Source organism: Stomoxys calcitrans, chromosome 1 (assembly GCF_963082655.1).
Source record: "Stomoxys calcitrans chromosome 1, idStoCalc2.1, whole genome shotgun sequence".
NCBI classification, from domain to species: Eukaryota; Metazoa; Arthropoda; class Insecta; order Diptera; family Muscidae; genus Stomoxys; species Stomoxys calcitrans.
Genome location: NC_081552.1, coordinates 180917030 through 180936302, shown reverse-complemented (window position 1 = coordinate 180936302; position 19273 = coordinate 180917030). Strand labels below are relative to the sequence as shown.

At 40.8% G+C, this 19273-nt stretch overlaps 1 protein-coding gene across 1 annotated transcript in view; it reads left to right on the top strand.

The window, feature by feature from the left end:
* Positions 1-2678: 2678 nt before the first annotated feature.
* LOC106086436 (1-acyl-sn-glycerol-3-phosphate acyltransferase delta) overlaps positions 2679-19273 on the top strand; it is a 52233-nt gene continuing 35638 nt past the window's right edge. The window contains exon 1 of the mRNA XM_059371058.1: positions 2679-2868. The gene's annotated coding sequence lies outside the window, so the exon portion shown is untranslated. The remainder of the gene's footprint in view (positions 2869-19273) is intronic.

Here is a 19273-nt window from a genome sequence, read left to right as displayed (position 1 = left end):
ATGAAAAAAAATGCGTTCTTCATTAGTTTAAGACCCCAAATAAGAAAAATAAGGACGTTTAACATGAACAATTAATAATTCAACAAATAAATTTTTAAAAAAGTAATTCAAAAGAGACGGGTATTTTTGTGGGCTGGTCGGATAGCTAATAGACGCAGACCGTGAAACGTAATGGGGTTTCCTCCGTGCGAGTTTTTTTTGTAGAGTTGACGCTTTCTTTAATGGCTGCAAGTTGGAAAATGCTCTGTGGCCGAGTATTTCGCGAAACAGGATGTCGCTTACCCTGGTGTTGAGGAACCATGACTTCGGACAACAACAACAACAACAACAACCGTTTGCGTCGAGCTGGACACAGTGAGATACACTTATGCAGTATGTGCGATGCTCTTTGGCACGTTTTAAGGGCAGAGTGTTGCGTTGGAATTGCTCTAGGGCATCGAATTTTCTTCCTGCAAAATAGAACATTCGATAAAAAGAAAAACTTCAAAATATTGTTAATATTTACACGGAATCATATTTGAAATGAAAATGATTTTTTTGACATTCTTTTTTTTATTTATATTTATCGTAAACTTTTACCGACATTTAAAATCGGTAGCCTTAGATTACAAAATAACCTAATCGTTAATTCAACTGAATTTTTTCGTAAATTAACGATGTCGGTTCAACAAAGAAAACTTTTAGAGAATCGCATTACTGATGGCTTCGCATGAAATAAATAAATAAAAAAAAAAATTAAAAATATATCTTCCGCTGAACCCATGCTTTCAGCGTCAAGAGTGGACATGTTAATCTATGAGGTACCTGACCCCAACTCAGAAACACTAAAATTTTTTAGCTGGACAGCAGTCCCTATCTTACTTTAATTACCATGTCATATATTGGGTGTTTTTTCCAGTGCAAGTCAGATGGTCCGGATAGAACTTCAGGTCAATGTTGTACTGGATAGTTATCGATATCATTCAACTTTCGATCCATTACATCAGGATTAAACAGGATGCACTTTTAAGGTGAAGTCATCGATTAGCTGAGTACAATCTTAAAAATGTGTTCTATTTGATCCGATATTCCACACAAAGGCAACAAAACAAACAAACAAAACACATTTGAAGAAAATTTCTTGTGAAACCAAATTTATTTCTAAAACCACTTTGACATTTCAATTTACGCCATGTACGACTCAAGGTAGTTTCATTGGGGGTAGATTTTTGTTGTAGTACTAATAACGCTGCCTTTTAATTATACCATAATGATTTAACAAACAGCGATTGTCAATGACGAACCAGGATTCACTGAATAAGGTTAAGCCAAGCGATCAGCCGATATACTTTTTTTTTAATATTTGGCAGTACTCAGGATTCACTGAATAAGGTTAAGCCAAGCGATCAGCCGATATACTTTTTTTTTAATATTTGGCAGTACTTGGCATTGAGGATGTCAACTTGTTCTCTTTTTACATTCATTCTTTGTTTACGTTTTCTCCTATATGATGACATTTTCAATCGTCAGATTTGACATCCTTAATGATGTTTATGGGGCCTATCCACTTTGTGTTTTTGCATGTGACCTAACCTTCTATTAGTGAATCCTGGGCAGTACTTGGCATTGAGGATGTCAACTTGTTCTCTTTTTACATTCATTCTTTGTTTACGTTTTCTCCTATATGATGACATTTTCAATCGTCAGATTTGACATCCTTAATGATGTTTATGGGCCCTATCCACTTTGTGTTTTTGCATGTGACCTAACCTTCTATTAGTGAATCCTGATGACGAACAAAGTATACCCCCATCCTATGGTGCAGGGTATAAAAATACGAATGTTTGGTAAATTATTCTTGTATGTTCTGGGTTTCATCTTTCCCCTAAATGAAATTTCAAAATTTCTTGAATTTTCATATAAGTTTAGATAAAACCAAAAAAAGGAGCTTACAGCAAATGTTTAATTTCGCCTTTTAATTGCGATAATGACAAATTGATTTAGGGGAAAATATGAAAATGAATCACAGAACACACCACATTATTGTAGACTAAAATTTGGGTGTTCAAGTGTATCTCATCTCCTTTTATAAAAAGTTTTCGTAATTTTCCTCGTGTTTCGTGCAGCACAACTTTGTTCGGCCAACCTATTATGTACATCGACAGAAAAGTAATTTTGTCTTCTTTCATTTTTATAAGGATTTAAGTTTCCGAATTCGCCATAAATAGAGAAATTAAGTTAATGTTTAGATATACAGTGGCTGACAAGTCTACGTACGACCTCCATATCAGCTACCGAAGGTGTTCTATAATATGAAATTGAAAAGTAGTGATGTAGTGGGTTGCCCAAAAAGATTGCGGATTTTTCATATAGTCGGCGTTGACAAATTTTTTCACAGCTTATGACTCTGTAATTGCATTCTTTCTTCTGTCAGTTATCAGCTGTTAAATTTAGCTTGCTTTAGAAAAAAAGTATATTTGATTAAAGTTCATTCTAAGTTTTGTTAAAAATGCATTTTCTTTTAAAAAATCCGCAATTACTTTTTGGGCAACCCAATATTATCATTGGTACCATAAATTTGATGTGCCGTATTATGTCCCATTAATTCTGAGACTTCTGTTCTGACAGCCTTCAACGTCATAAACTTTATTTACGATAAATATTTTAACAATCGCATACAATCGAAATCGATTAATCATTCCCAGCTGAAGGTGACAAAATGATAGACCTGCAAAAACTTTTTATTTTTCAAAAGAGTGACTATTTTTGATTTAACTCAAGGTGCGGCTGTAAAAAAGTAGAAGGAATTGACACCATATAAAAGAATATCCTCGAGTACAACCTTTTTTTCTAAAAAGAACACAATAAAAATATTTGCAACACAAAGTGGTAAGTTGGAAATTTATTTATGTATGCAGGTATTTAAAGATATGTATGTGTCACATGGATTCCAACGTCGTCGTAATATGTAACTCGTGCACACTTACTTATTTGTGGTGTTTTGTTGTCGCCAAGTTTTTGCCATATATTCAACTATTAACAAACAAAATTATCTAATTGAATTGACCTTATCAAAATAAAAAACACATTTAATCTCCCCGTGTTTATGTTCAAATTTGGCGCTAAGTCAAGGTTTGCAATAGGTATGTAGGATAAAAGTGTTGAGATAAACTTGACTTACTTATTGTTGTTGCACATGGGGAAGGCAGTAAACAATTTCATACTTGTTTATTTTATTAACATTTACTTTGTGAGAAATAAGCATGTAATAAATTGTATACGAGTGGATTAGTTTAAGAGAAAGTAGCGAGATCAATGACATTTTCTCAAATTGTGTGAATAAACATAACATACACACAAAATCTTACCTAATACGAGTTCGGCGACCCGGCGCACAATGGGGTTTAAACTTAAAATGGATGGTTTCATTCAAATTTTTTTTAGATTTCATTCAGTAGAACATTCCCTTATAATTTATGAAACAATTTAAAAAAAAGTATTATGTTATCACAGAGATTTTTGTAATTTCATAAAGTAATCGCGAAAAACATGTGTTTTTTTTATTTTCGACAATTAAAGAGCTTTTAGTGAAATAACATGCTACGACAAATAGTATATCGCTTGACAAACAGTTTAACAATTTAAGTGCCTTTATCTTAATCCCATATAATCTTTATTCGTCTACGAATTTAAGTTTGGATGTAAGGTGTACTCCATTCTTAAAATACTTTATTTCAGTCCGATATTGTCATGATATCTGACACTTGGCCCTGAAAAAATATCAGCATCGTGTTCTTCTTTTAAATAACATTTTTTTAAATCCCATATTGCAATCGGTTTTGAGGGGAGTTTACAGGATGAGGCATCCCCCAAAAACATGGCCTCAAAATTGGAAATCAAATTCGTTTTCTAATATCAAATGCCATTACCTTAAACCACTTATTGAAAAATCCAGCAAATATGCCCGGTTTGGGGCATGGGCCCTAAAAACTATAAATACTGAGCTCCACTGCATTGAAGACCCAAATTGTCTTGGTGAACAAATACGTCGTACTTGGGGGTTGTTATGCTGGTGGGACGTCCCCTAGACAGTTGGTTCCGAATGTTGATGTCAGATTCATGGTCTACTCCCAAATACCCTTTATTTGAGCTCCATTGTCGGCAAACATGATCGGTTTGTGGGAAGTTTGGGGGATGGGGCGGCAACTCAGTGACTTGGCTTTGAAAATATATATCAGATTCGTGTTCTACTGTAAAATAAAATAAGTCCTGTTTCATTTGAGTCCCATATTGCCATGGTCGGTAAATATGTCCGATTTGGGGTGTTTTGGGGGTTGAGGTGGTCCCCCAAACACTTGGTCCGACAATTGGATACCAGATACGTTTTCTAATGGTAAATACCTTTCATTTGAGTCCCATACTGTCGTGATTGGTGTATATATATATTTGGTAGGTTTTGGGGTTGGGCGCCGTCCCCTAGGTACCCCATCCGACAATCTCATGGCAGCCGGTTGTACGCACTGGATTGACCCGACGGAATCCTCATCGGCAAGGGCTGCCACCTCAGTGCACGTGTTCGTCTATTCGGGAGAGGCACATCCCGGAGTGCCTTCCCCGCACGCTTCTGGTCCGTGCGTGGATTGAAAAGAGCCCCGCACCCTGGTTCGGTTCGGTTTGCCAGAACCGCCTCCATCATCTGTCGGTGTCGGTGAGGTGTAACCGGTGCATGGAGTGGGTACATTTCCGATCTTACTCTGGCCTCACTTCACTGCGGGTTATGTCGTATGGTGCTGTGCAAACATAGCCAGCAGTGGGTCACAAGTCGTCGTCGTCGCCTTTTGCGTACTCGTCATAGGACTATGTGACCCTCCCGACCTCTCCAGTACGGCAATTTACGCAACGGCAGCATCCCAGCCCAAATATTGCCAGGCCAGTGCCGGGAAGTCTATCGTTTTTGCAGTTAAACTTTGGCAAGATCGATGAGATTGTGGACTTCATGGGTCGGAAGAGCATATTGGTCGCAGCGATCCAGAAACAAAACTGACCGACACCTACAGCTTGCACAGTTTTCACGGATACAATGTGCTATGTAAGGAGCGCTCAAGGAATGGAGGTGGGGGATTGGCCTTCGCTATACACGATTCGGTGCAGTATAGACCTATCTCGCCTGCGCATGGCGCTGGTGACCCCTACATGGAGTACATGGGGATAGCAGTCAGGTTCGGTACTGCCGAGATAGAGCTATACAACGTGTACATAGCGCCGGTTGGTAGCTATGCCACTCTTTGGCAGAGCAGATTGAAGGCTACACGTTTTGCACGCTGAATTGGGATACCCCCATTAGGATTACGAGGAGGTGCAGCAGCTCGCCAGACATCTCCATTGCATCCCCTGATCCCCTAAATGACGTATCCTGGCAAGCCGTCATCTCTTTTGGGTTAGACCACCTCCCCATAATTCTCACCATCGACCGACCACCCGACTTCATAACCTCTGAGCGCCCGAAGTTTATCAGTCATAAGAAGGCCGATTGGACTGGCTTCAGAGAGTATACCAATCGCCGCTTCAGTGAACTACCACCCCCATCACAATTTACCGTGGGCGAAGTTACGAATGTCATCCGTGGCGCCAAATCTTCCAAGGCGTTGGGCCCCGACGGAATCTCTACATTGATGCTGAAGAATCTGGATTTACCTGGAGTTGAGTACCTTACCACTGTCCTTAACCTGTCATTGAACACTCTTATAGTTCCCGATGTCTGGAAAATGGGCAGAGTGATCCCGCTACTGAAGCCTGGTAAAGACCCGAGTTTGGGGGAGTCGTACAGACCGATCTCCCTTCTCTCACCAGTGGCTAAGACGCTTGAGGCATTACTCCTCCCGAGCCTCGTAGGAGAATTTCCATTCGCCGAGCATCAACACGGATTTCGGAGACTGCACAGCACAACAACAGCTTTGCATGCCATCACCACACACATTTGCCGTGGCTTCAATCAACCCAGGCCATGTGATAGGACGGTCCTCGTGGCATTGGACCTATCGAAGGCATTCGACACGGTCAGCCATGCCAAATTATTTGAGGACATCGCCAACACGTCCCTCCAGCCAGGCCTTAAACGTTGGGTCGCGAATTATCTGTGTGGCCGCCAGTCATTTGTGGAATTTAGGGATAAGAAGTCAAAACACCGTAGAGTGAAACAGGGAGTTCCCAAGGCGGGGTGATATCTCCGGCTCTGTTTAACCTCTACCTATCCTCCATCCCACCTCCTCCAGACGGCATAGAGATCGTATCATATGCGGACGACTGTACGATCTTGGCATCAGGCCCCCCACCCATTGATGACATCTGCGATAGGTTGAACGTCTACCTCAACGAGCTTGCCTCATATTTCGCTGCAAGAAATCTGAAGATATCCGCCACCAAATCTTCAGCCACACTGTTCACTACAAATACGCGTGAGGTGAATTCTGAGCTGACTGTGACGGTCGATGGAGAATTGATTCCGACCATCAAGTGTCCCAAAATACTTGGTGTCACATTTGACAGCTCCTACACTTTCTCCCCACATGCCACAGCAATCTGCAATAAAGTCAAAAGTAGAAACAAGGTCCTCAAGTCACTCGCTGGCAGCACGTGGGGTGCAGACAAAGAAACCTTGTTGACCACGTACAAAGCAATTGGCCGGTCTGTGGTAAGTTATGCAGCGCCAGTGTGGTCACGTCAGCTTTGTGACACGCAGTGGAATAATATTCAGATCTGTCAGAATGCCGCCCTCCGAACTGCGACGGGCTGCCTCCTTAGTTCTCATGTGGACCACCTCCACCAGGAGACAAAGATCCTACCAGTGCGAAGACATAACTACATGCTGTCTAAGCAATACCTTTTGGGCTGTTATCGCAGAAATCATCCAAATCATCATCTTGTGGATAGATACCCACCGCCCAGAAGCCTTAAGGTAGATCTACATGATCTAGAGCGTGAGGTCCAGCGCTACAAGAGAGAACCTCTTGTACCGAAGAAATCGACCTCCCCCGGCAAACCAGAGTGATTCTGGCTCAATTACGTTCCGGCAGATGCAGCCGCCTCAATTCTCACAGAGCTAGGATTGATGCCGACGTGCAAGATGTATGTCCCGACTGTAACCAGGGACCGCACGATACACGTCACCTGTTTAACTGCCCGGCCAGACCCACTCGACTCAGACCCAGATCCCTGTGGACGCACCCCATCTTAGTCGCGGAGTTCCTGAGTCTTGACACTCAACAGAATCAAGCAGACGAAAGATAGTACACAATAAACTGCTACAACAACAACAACAACCACCCCCCTCTGATGTGCTAGTGGCTGAGAGGAAATTCCGAGACATCATTAACGCAGCAGCCACTCGCTTTATACCAGCCGGTCGAATACCCCGTGATATGGACCCCGCTAACCCCAGAATCAGCGAGCTGAATCTGGAAATAGACAGGGTAGTCAACGAACATAAGCGGAATTTGTGGCTGGAACACTTGGCCCTGAAAAAATTTCACTTAGGCACCGGTGTAGGCAAACTGTGGTCTACTGTTAAGTCACTCTCGAACCCCGGTAGACGGGATGACAGAACCTCAGTCACTTTTGGCGAAATAACCGTGACTGATCCGAAGAGATGCGCCAGGTTGTTCAACCGCCAATTTATTGTGCATCCCGAGAGAGACAGGGCAAGGAGGAGAGCCATTCGCCGTATTCGTGGTCTCCGAGCCGATGAACAGCCATCACAATTTACCGTGGGCGAAGTTACGAATGTCATCCGTGGCGCCAAATCTTCCAAGGCGTTGGGCCCCGACGGAATCTCTACATTGATGCTGAAGAATCTGGATTTACCTGGAGTTGAGTACCTTACCACTGTCCTTAACCTGTCATTGAACACTCTTATAGTTCCCGACGTCTGGAAAATGGGCAGAGTGATCCCGCTACTGAAGCCTGGTAAAGACCCGAGTTTGGGGGAGTCGTACAGACCGATCTCCCTTCTCTCACCAGTGGCTAAGACGCTTGAGGCATTACTCCTCCCGAGCCTCGTAGGAGAATTTCCATTCGCCGATCATCAACACGGATTTCGGAGACTGCACAGCACAACAACAGCTTTGCATGCCATCACCACACACATTTGCCGTGGCTTCAATCAATCCAGGCCATGTGATAGGACGGTCCTCGTGGCACTGGACCTATCGAAGGCATTCGACACGGTCAGCCATGCCAAATTATTTGAGGACATCGCCAACACGTCCCTCCAGCCAGGCCTGAAACGTTGGGTCGCGAATTATCTGTGTGGCCGCCAGTCATTTGTGGAATTTAGGGATAAGAAGTCAAAACACCGTAGAGTGAAACAGGGAGTTCCCCAAGGTGGGGTGATATCTCCGGCTCTGTTTAACCTCTCCCTATCCTCCATGCCACCTTCTCCAGACGGCATAAAGATCGTATCATATGCGGACGATTGTACGATCATGGCATCAGTCCCCCCACCCATTGATGACATCTGCGATAGGTTGAACGTCTACCTCAACGAACTTGCCTTATATTTCGCTGCAAGAAATCTGAAGATATCCGCCACCAAATCTTCAGCCACATTGTTCACTACAAATACGCGTGAGGTGAATACCGAGCTGACTGTGATGGTCGATGGAGAAATGATTCGGACCATCAAGTATCCCAAAATACGTGGCGTCACATTTTTCATTCATTCATTTTTTATTATTAAAACATCGCCCACTCGGGCTTTACATTGATAGATTGGAACATTTTCAGGTTTTTATAATACAAAAATCAATATTAAAAACTAATATAATACTATCACTAAAATAAATAAGTTTGTTGACATACTGAGATGTTTTTAAGACTAGAAGACCTAGACAAGCGAATTACAAATGATCTTTCAAATACAACATGATTGAAACTTTCAATACGAATTTGAGAGTTCCGTGTTGAATGCAAGAATTGAAAGTTAGGAAGAAGGTAACTGGGTTCACGGTACTTAAGGATATTGAAGAAAAAGCAGAGGCATCTAATATTGAGAAAGTGCTCAAAAGAACATCCAAGTAATTGTTTCGCAAAGTATTCGTAGTCTCGTCTACAACGACGACCGTAAACAAACCGTAGCATGCTGTGGAAATACTTCTGAAGCCTAAGCAGATTAGTCCTATTTGATCCGGAATATACCTCAGCACCATACAATATATGAGGCATCAGCAACGAATGAGCCAGCATATATTTTATTTGTGTGGGTAAAATAACTTTCAAATTGTAGAGCTTTTTTAGTATAAAGTTTAGTTTGGAGCAGGTTTGTGCAATGTGCAAGGAGAATACAATATTCGAATCAATTACAAAGCCTAATGAGGTCATAGTATCAGTCGATGTGACAACATTGTTTTGAACAATAATATTTTGAGGAGAGTATTGATGACGTGAGCTATTGAATACCACGCATTTTGTTTTACCAATTTTAATTGTTAAGTTATTTGACCAAGCCAATTGACAAACTCGTCCAATATCTTCATCAAGGTTCGAGATGCAACTTTCTAACGTACCGGAGTCAGTTGTAGTTAATAACTGAAAATCATCGGCATATATTGCTAAGTCTACATGTTGTACACAAGAACGAACGTCATTAACATAGAGCATAAAGAAAACAGGTCCAAGACAGAACCTTGGGGTACACCAGTAGAAATAGAATTAAAATTAGACACACGATCATGGCAGACTACATACTGCGAGCGATTTGACAAAAATGACATAAGAAGTCAACAAGAGGTATGTGACAAATTGAAATTGTTAAAGAGTTTTAAAAAAAGAATGTTATGGTCAACAGAATAGAAAGCTTTGCTGAGGTCAAGTGCGGCAAGAATACAGGGATTGCCTTTATCAACAGCACGCCTGATCTCATCAGTAAGTTTGACCATAAGAGATGTGGTACTGTGGTGTTTTCTAAAACCCCATTGACAAGGGTCAATCAATGAAAAAAGATTAAGATGATCCAAAAGTTGATCCCTTATTATTTTTACAAATGCCTTCGATAATGCTGGAAGAATGGGGATTGGACGATAATCAGAACAACTTTGACCTGTAGTGCCTTTTTTCCGTAGGGGAGTAACTTTAGCTAGTTTCCATGCAACAGGAAAGAAATTCGTCATTAAGATAGTATTAAAAAAAAAATGTAGTATATGCTGCTGAATATAAGGTAACTTAATAAATCGAATAGGTATACCATCGGTTCCCAAAGCATTCGACTTAACTCTAAATATTGCACATTGTAATTTGTCCGGATATATATTTCTAAAGTTAAGGGTGTTCTTACGGCTATCAGAGTAAGTACTATTTATTTGGCTAAAATCAGGTACGTAGTTAGAAGTAGAAGAAGTAAAATAATTATTCAACAAACTAGGATCTATATCACAGTTGCTATCACATATAACTGAATCAAGACTGCCGGTAGAGCGTATTTTAGACCACAATTCTCTCGAATCTGTGGAACCAGCAAAAAAACGAGCACCATATGAGCGTTTAACCCTTCTTATAGTATTACGAGCCATAGCCTTGTATCTCTTATGCCGCAAGTCATTACTGGCTGAGGGTTTTTCAATAGAAGCGCGATATGCCAAATCCCTGATAAGGATAGCTAGCCGCACATCATTATTATTGTACCATTCTGGTTTGACAGCTCGTACACATTCTCCCCACATGCCACAGCAATCTGCGATAAAGTCAAGAGTAGAAAAACGTCCTCAAGTCACTTGCTGGCAGCACTTGGGGTGCAGACAAAGAAGCTTTGTTGACCACGTACAAAGGAATTGGCCGGTCTGTGGTAAGTTATGCAGCGCCAGTGTGGTCTCGTCAACTTTGTGACACGTAGTGGAATAATATTCAGATCTGTCAGAATGCCGCCCTCCGAATTGCGACGGGCTGTCTCCTCAGTTCTCATGTGGACCACCGGAAGACAAAGATCCTACCATTTGGGCTGTTATCGCAGAGACCATCCAAATCATCATCTTGTGGGTAGATATCTACCGTCCAGAAGCCTTAAGGTAGATCAACATGATCTAGAGCGTGAGGTTCAGCGCTACAAGAGAGAACCTCTTGATCAAGCGGCATATCAATCAAGTCTAAACAACATTCATGCAGACACGGTAGCAGATGCGGTAAATGGCTACCGGTTAAATGTTGTCCTTGGAGAAAGACCGCCTCCCATTGCACCCGAAAAAATTGACCGCCCCGGCAAACCAAAGTTGTTCTGGCTCAATTACGTTCTGGCAGATGCAGCCGCCTCAACTCCTACAAGCAAGGATTGATGCCGACGTGCAAGATGTACGTCCCCATTGTAACCAGAGACCGCACGATACACGTCACCTGTTTAACTGCCCGGCCAGACCCACTCGACTCAGACCCAGATCCCTGTGGATCGCAGAGTTCCCGGGTCTTGACACTCAACAGAATCAAGCAGTCGAACGATAGAACACAATAAATTGCTACAATAACAACCCCATCCGAAATTTGAATACCAAATTTTTGTTTGTAGGTTACTATAAGAGAGCACACAAAATTTCCCTTAAATCGCACCACCCATCTCTGAGATCTGGCGTTTCTGAAAATTAGGGTCCGCTCCCCCTTCAGATATCAAAAATGTAGTACCCTTTTTTCACAACGCGATCATTATGCACCATCAGTGAAAATTTCAAAAAAAAAAAATCGGTTCAGCCGTTTCTGATTCTAAAAGGAACACACAAACAAACAAACCTACAAACATACACAAATAAGATTAGTTTGAAAGATCTTAGGTATTATGTTTGAGGTTTGTAGGCCTTCGGAAAGTCTATCGAGGAAACGGATTACATGGGGGCTTTATGTATTCATGAACCTTAGTGGATGCTATTTAGTAAAAATGTTGAATTTTAGCCAAATCAGGCAAAATTGAATTGGGCCGAGGAAGAGAAATTATGCCTGAGCTATATCAGATGTAGACTGATTTAGGCCATACTTGTCATGGTTGCTGAAAGTTATAACAATATATAACGTGCAAAATTTTGCCAAATCGGATAACAATTGCGGCGTCCAGTATCAAGATGTCGAACTGGAAGATCAGTATATGGGAGCTATATCAGATTATAGACTGATTTGGACCATAGTTGTCATGATTATTGGAAGTCATAATAAGCATGCAGCGTAAGATTAAAAAAATCATATTAAAAGGAGTACAATTTCATATGGGAGCTATTTATTGATTTTTGTATAAAAATAATGTTGATTTTTGTATAAAAATATTTTGTTTTATTTAGAATAATTTTTTCCCAAAAATTTGCTGTTCAAAATAATAGGAGTGTTGATATATAACTCAAAAATTTTAAAGCCAATTGCACATAAATTGAAAATTAATTCATAATTTCTGTTTGATTATTTCTGTTTCTTTCTTTCTTTTTTATGACTTCTGCATATTTACGGCCCATGGAGTCACAAATACATCCTTGCATTTCTTTACAGGGAGTTTTTGGTAACTCTTTAAACAGATTTTGTTTTAGGGATTATAATTTCGTTCCATAGCTCTTCAGCATTCGTGTCGCTATAACATAATTTCCAATGTCTACCCACATATATTCTATGGGATTGAGGTCAGGAGATTGAGCAGGTCACGACCTAACCTGAACCTCATTGACTTTTAATTACTCCTTTGCCTGTTTACTAGTATGTTGTTGTTGTTGTAGTAGCAGTGTGTGGTACACTGAGGCGGCAGCCCTTGCCGATGAAGGAATTCATCGGGTCAATCCGGTACATACAAGCGGCTGCCATGGGCTTGAGTATGATTCCGGTGTTGGTATACCAATTTCAGAAGGATATCCTATTCTGCACAAGGTCAAATTATATGTTGCAAATTCCAACATAGACGTGCATACTCATGACCTACACATTGTGCAAAAGTCTCCAATTTGTCAATACTTTTCCCCCTCCATGTTTGACTATCGTTTTTCGTATAATGTGCTTTATATTATGTGTTGGGAAGTGATCCGACATACTGTCTAGACTCAGTTCCACCAAATGACACAATTTTACATTCGTCGCTCAATAATATGTTCCTCCATATTTCCAGTAGCCAATCGATATGTCCTAAACTGAATGTCTCATGGTCAGCATTGGTACCATTTTTGAACGATTCGCTAATAAGTTACTTTCCAGCAATAGTTTGTGAATATTGGGGCCCACTACAGTCAGATTTAGCCCTTTTTGAATACGCAGTTGGGTTTGCTTTTTATATCACACAAAACACGGTCATCAATAGTTGATGAGTTCGAGTGTTTCTGACTTTTTGCATTTGCAATGATTAGTTCAAAGCAACTTACTATTTCCTTAAATTCTTTATTAATTTCTCGTAGTTTTTGGGTTAGTTTTCGTAGTTTTGGGATAATTCTCGCCTTTCCTTGGAACAGTGCTTTCTTCGTCATACTATTACAGACATTATAGTCAAAAATTAATCAATTACAATTAAAACAGCTTCAGTACTAATTCTCTGTACAAAGTTTTAATTTTTTCATTGAAAATGTAATACTGTTTGATTTTTTTATTTCAAATCATTCATACTCCTATATTTTTTGAACAAGGCCTTGGAGTGACCAAACGAGAAAACGAGGGCATATATATATAATATTTATAAAGAACTCATACTTGCAATTTTACTTCTTACATACCCTTCAAAGTACCCTTAGAATATCACTTTGGTTATTGATAAGCCAACAAATTTGGTTATTGATAAGCCAACAAATTTGACTTTTCAAAATATAAAGAGATGCACACCTATTATTTTGAACACAGCTGCACATATATCCAAATCATAATTTTTTATATAATATGCAATTATAAGCCACAATTGACCGAATAACAATAAGCTTTGCCATCAAAATTAATTAAGATAAATTTATAAATTATTTATTTCTAAGCTTAATATATACTATTAAGCTTACTACTAAGCTATTATCGTATTAGTTAAAATAATAAAAACATGCTCATTCCCAGCAGCAAAATCTCCCAAAAAAGCCACAAGACTTGGCATATAGCGTCTGGATTAAAAATCCATATATCAAGTTTGTGTGTTAATAACAAAATACACATGTAGCTGTTTCCGGTGGGTAGTCAAAGACATTTATATATATATATTTCAGATCATTTGGCAGAATATTAAATACGCGTGCCACTTTTATTTGAGATAATTTATATGGAATATAGATAATGCATAGTCCTGTCTAAAGCCTTACGTACCCTGTCCATATTATTGGCTGATGTATCACAATAAGCTTCTAAACAGTTAAGAATATTGGATATTACTAAAGCATGCACCAATTGATTCTTCATAGAACTTATAGAAGCAAGTTACCATTTTTAAGACGCCACAAAGCGCCATACGTGAGCGACGCAACCTGCTCTATATGACCAAGGACCAGAATTAGATTTGTCATCTAATATGACGGCCAAGCATTCCAAATGTTTTATTAATATGCATGCTGTGAGCACCACACAGGCAGGAACATTGAGGTTCGTTCTGTGTGGTGTTCATTGCTGTCACGACAAGCTTAGCTGCGAGCTACCGGACGCGTACACAGGAGCAGCTGCAACGGCAGTCGCGGACAATGAGCAGAGTCGCAGTGAGTGGTTGGCGGGTGGACCCGGCCTCCCACTGGGTGCCTATGATGCTCGATATAACAAGGCGAGTTATTGGCGCCTTTAAATAACCAATGGTCAACCTGTTCCCGCGGAACGGCATTGATTTCATACAACTTGCAATACTTATTCATATAGAACAGTTATAGAGATGGCGAATGATGGGTTTTATATCGGACTCAGTCAGGAGAATATTCTTGCAAGTTTGATGACCGACCTAACCTTGTTTCACAAGGATCTAGAGACCACAATGATTCCATCAGCTCCCTTGGGGGTGACAGGACCAAAACAACAAACAAGTCAGGAGCCCTCTACGTATGAACAAACATAGGACACAGCGTCGGCGCATGCGCCAAGAAAGCAATGAATGCCTTTAATCGAGCTTGCTCTTATCTATGGAGATACGTGGGTAAGGGCGAGAGAGATTTTATACAGAGGGAAAAGAAGCTCATGAAGGTCTGTGGACTATTGGTGGCGGCTGTTCCGTCCCCCATGTCGCAGTCGAGGAGCGCTGGCAGGAAGGTTTCAACTCCTTCATAACTGGTGGGATCGAAGTAAGCAGATTTTGGTGGCTTGTATGACAAAGAGCCCACCCGATGGTTGGGTGGACTTGGCGCTCATGCTGCGTCCGGTAGGTGTCGGGCGGAAGGGGCACTTCAGGTGGCAAGATTCCAGCTGGGAAGACGCCCAAATCACGCACTGTGCCAGAGAACTGTAGCGAGCAAAATTTGTTCAGCACACTTGTTCAGCGTCTCGATTTATGTTGATGCTTATGTTTGGGTGGATGAACGGGGAGGGATTGCTTTCATATTTGTTCAAACTGATCATTCAGTTTGAATCGCTTCATTAATAATCCAACATGAATGTTTGTTCTCGCTCGTTTTATTCAGTACCGAGGGATGATCAAACAAGCTATCTTGAATTGAATGAACTTTTTGTTTCTATTCGAGTTTATTCGGGACTATTGATTGGTCTACGCACATTCATCCAACTCGGTGCTCTAAAAAATAACAACAAACACTTGTGAGTATTTCTTTGTTTGAAATGGACGAAATTTCTGAAAGTGTGGCTGAAAATATTGAAAGTGGAAACTATACACCGTCTGGCCAACACAAATGTCGGAGTTTTGTGTGGATAATTTTGGCCGACTTTATCAAATCAAACGGTCCAGGTAATACAGCCGCCATTATGTAAAGCGAAATTTTTTAGTAGTGACATTCCATTATCAAAAAGTCCATAAGATAATTGATTTGGTGTTAGGCATGATATAAATGGATTTCGAGTGGCTCACCAGCGTAAACATTACTTACTTACTTTACTTACTTTAATTGGCTATGACAGAATATTTGTTCCACTAGCCGAACGTAGAATAGCGTTCCAAGCGCATCGATCTTCTGCGCTCATTCTAAAATCTCTGACACCGAGTCTCCCACCACATGATCTTTCCATCGGTCTTTTGGTCTTCCCGGTTTGCGTGCACCACCGTGTTTGCCTTCAAAAGACTTCTTTGCTGGAGCTTCTTCATCCATTCTGACAACATGACCTACCCAACGCCGTCGTTGTATTTTGATGCGTGTAACTATGCTATCGGCGTCATACAGCCCATACCCTGTCTCGTCTGCTTTCACAAGTACCCATGCTTCAGAACCATATAACAGCACAGGTAGTATCAGTGTCTTGTATAGTGTAATCTTCGTCTGTCGAGAGGTGGCCTTGTTTCCAAACTGCTTACTTAGTCCAAAGTAGCATCTGTTTGCCAGTATTAATCTTCGCTTAATCCCAAAACTGGTGTCATTCGTTTCGGCTACGGCGGTGCCGAGGGGGATAAAGTTACTGTCGCAAAGTGGTGGTTTTTTTATCTGCTCGGTTGTGCAAGGCTTTTTGGTAGTTGAAACCATACATTTCGTCTTATATCCATTTACCCATTTTCACTGACTCTTTCGATTCTTTCAAAGGCTGCAGTTACTACTTTCGGTGACCGACCTATGATATCGATGTCGTCGGCATAGGCGAGTAGTATGTGTTCTCTTGTGATTAGTGTGCCATATCTATTCACATCTGCATCTCGTATAATCTTCTCCAGCAGGATATTAAAGAGATCACACGAAGGGCTGTCTGCTTGTCTGAAACTTCGTTTGGTATTAAATGGTTCGGAGAGATTCTTTCCTATTCTTACAGAGTCTTATTATTTTGCAGGGATACCAAACTACGAAGGCGGCTTCGTAGTCAACAAAGAGATGGTAGGTGTTGATTTGTCCTTCTCGGGTCTTTTCCAGGATTTGGCGCAGTGTGAATATCTGGTCCAGGGTGGATTTACCAGGTCTGAAGTCGCATTGATAGGGCCCAATTATCTCATAGACTTTAGGTTTTAATCTTTCACACAGTACGCTCCATAGTATCTTGTCTCCTTTCTTGTGTATGCTGAGGTTCAAATCATCGGCTATACGTTTTTCTAGCCAGATTGCGCAGATAAGCTGATGCATACGACTTGTCAGCGTGTCGCCTCTGGTCTGGTCAGCGGGTAACTCGTCGGCTCTTGCTGCCTTGTTGTTCTTTAGTCGGGTCACTGCTACTTGGACCTCAATCTGACTAGGAGGTAAATATTTTATACCATAATCAGGGATTGGTTCTGCGGGATCGTCTTCGCCGCCTACGTCGGGTTGCTCTATATGCCGCACTCGGATTTCGTACGGATTTCGCGGCATTTTCCATGGAGTGGCTTCACTTGTGCACATATACCATATATCAAAACGTGATCAATTTGGTTCCTCGTGTTTTGATCAGGTGACAGCCATGTGGCTTTGTGAATATTTTTATGTTGAAATCTGGTGGTCAAACTACCATGTTTTTCGTTTTTACTATTCCTTTTCTTATAGTAGTTCTCATAGTTTTCCGGTGGAGGGTTACTGGCTCAGCGCCGCAACCGCATGGGTTTTGTGGGATTGCACATGTAACCCTCGTTGTGGCGAGCCGCTTGCTCCAAGATCCGACACTCGCCTCCAGCCGGCCCTAACTTGGGAACAGACGCTGATGTTGGTCATTGGTTATTTGAAGGCGCCAATAACTCGCCTTGTCATCTCGAGTATCATTGGCACTCAGTAGTTAATTAAGAACCAGTGCCACCTGACTCCTCACTGAGACTCTCCTCTTGAAAAACATTCGGTGTCCCAAATATCAAAAAGGTAAATCTTTAAATATTTAGTTAATTTTGGTGAAATTAAATTTTTAATATTAGAATTAAGCCATAAAACCAAATGAAATGAAGGACTTTCTTGTTATCTAAATCTTTGTTAATTTACTGAAGCGATGGACACTTTAGGTAGCTTGATTCCAATCAGACTTCTTCATTTGCACTTTGAATAAATCAAAGCAAATACAACAAAGAGAAAATTCATATAAAGCACGAGCTTTAAAATTGAGCGTCCCGTTCAGCAGAATCATTCACAGGCTCCCAACCAAAACAAGCATGTGATTTGTTCGATTGGAACCTAGTGATTTAATCAATTTATTCATTTAATCAATTCATTGAATCACAACATGAATTGCGAGTTGAATAGACTGGTTTCACTTGTGCACATGATTGATTTTACTCGTTTTTCAAAACATTAAGCCTACACAATCATACTCGTTGCAACTCTCTGCACTGTACCTGTTGATTGACCTGCTGAGTCGGGCCACCGGGTGGACATTGTTGGCAGTGCAAAAGGTCAGTCCAGCCCACTGGAAGCAGTTGGAAACGGGGTTGGTCAGGGTGAAGCTTTCAGATAGGTGAAGCAGCAACTATATAATTTTTAATAGGTTTTGCCGATTAACTGCACCACTCTGTGGCTGTCTCGATCGAACTTCTTGCGCTCTCTAACTCCTCGGTAGATATTGATTAGGTTCAGGAACCTTACATCGTGAGAAATAGGGTCTCCTGGTTGAGCAATGCGAGGTTCACCAAGTCTTATGTTGCCACTTTTTTTAATTAGAATACATTCATGGTTACATTGTCAAACTATTGCTGAATTGGTTGAAAATTTAATTATGTAAAGTCACATTTTTTGCAGCCCGAAGAAGCGGACACTAAAAAATAAAATTAACGTTTTAAGTTGAATTGGAAAACGAAAGCTTTTCTGCAAACCGGAAAATCAATGCATTGATTGAGGCTCTATTCGGCGTGGATGTTGCGATATTTATTGCAACTCCCATCCGCAACATTCAGCAAGATCTTCTAAAAAGAGCCATTTGTAGGCTGACGAAGTTACTGGCAACTGTTTATCCAAATTGGGTCAATTATAAACCATAACTTATGGTCCATAAGATAGCTTTCTTCATATATGGTCAAATTCGCACTTATGACAGTTACATCTAAATATGGTTTATAACAAATCTTATTTAGGACAAATCTAACTTTACCTAACTTACTTCTGCTGTAATTTTTCATTTATTATTTTCTACTACTGCATTGGCTAAGTGATATTGTCGGAATAATTGAAAAAGCTTCAGCGAAGAAGTCTTTTGAAGGTAAGCACTGTGGTATACGCAAACCGGGACGTTCAAAAATTCGATGGAAAGATGAAGTGATGAAAGACATCTCGAAATAAGTGCAAGAGATTGGTAAGGGTGCGCAGAAGATTGAGCC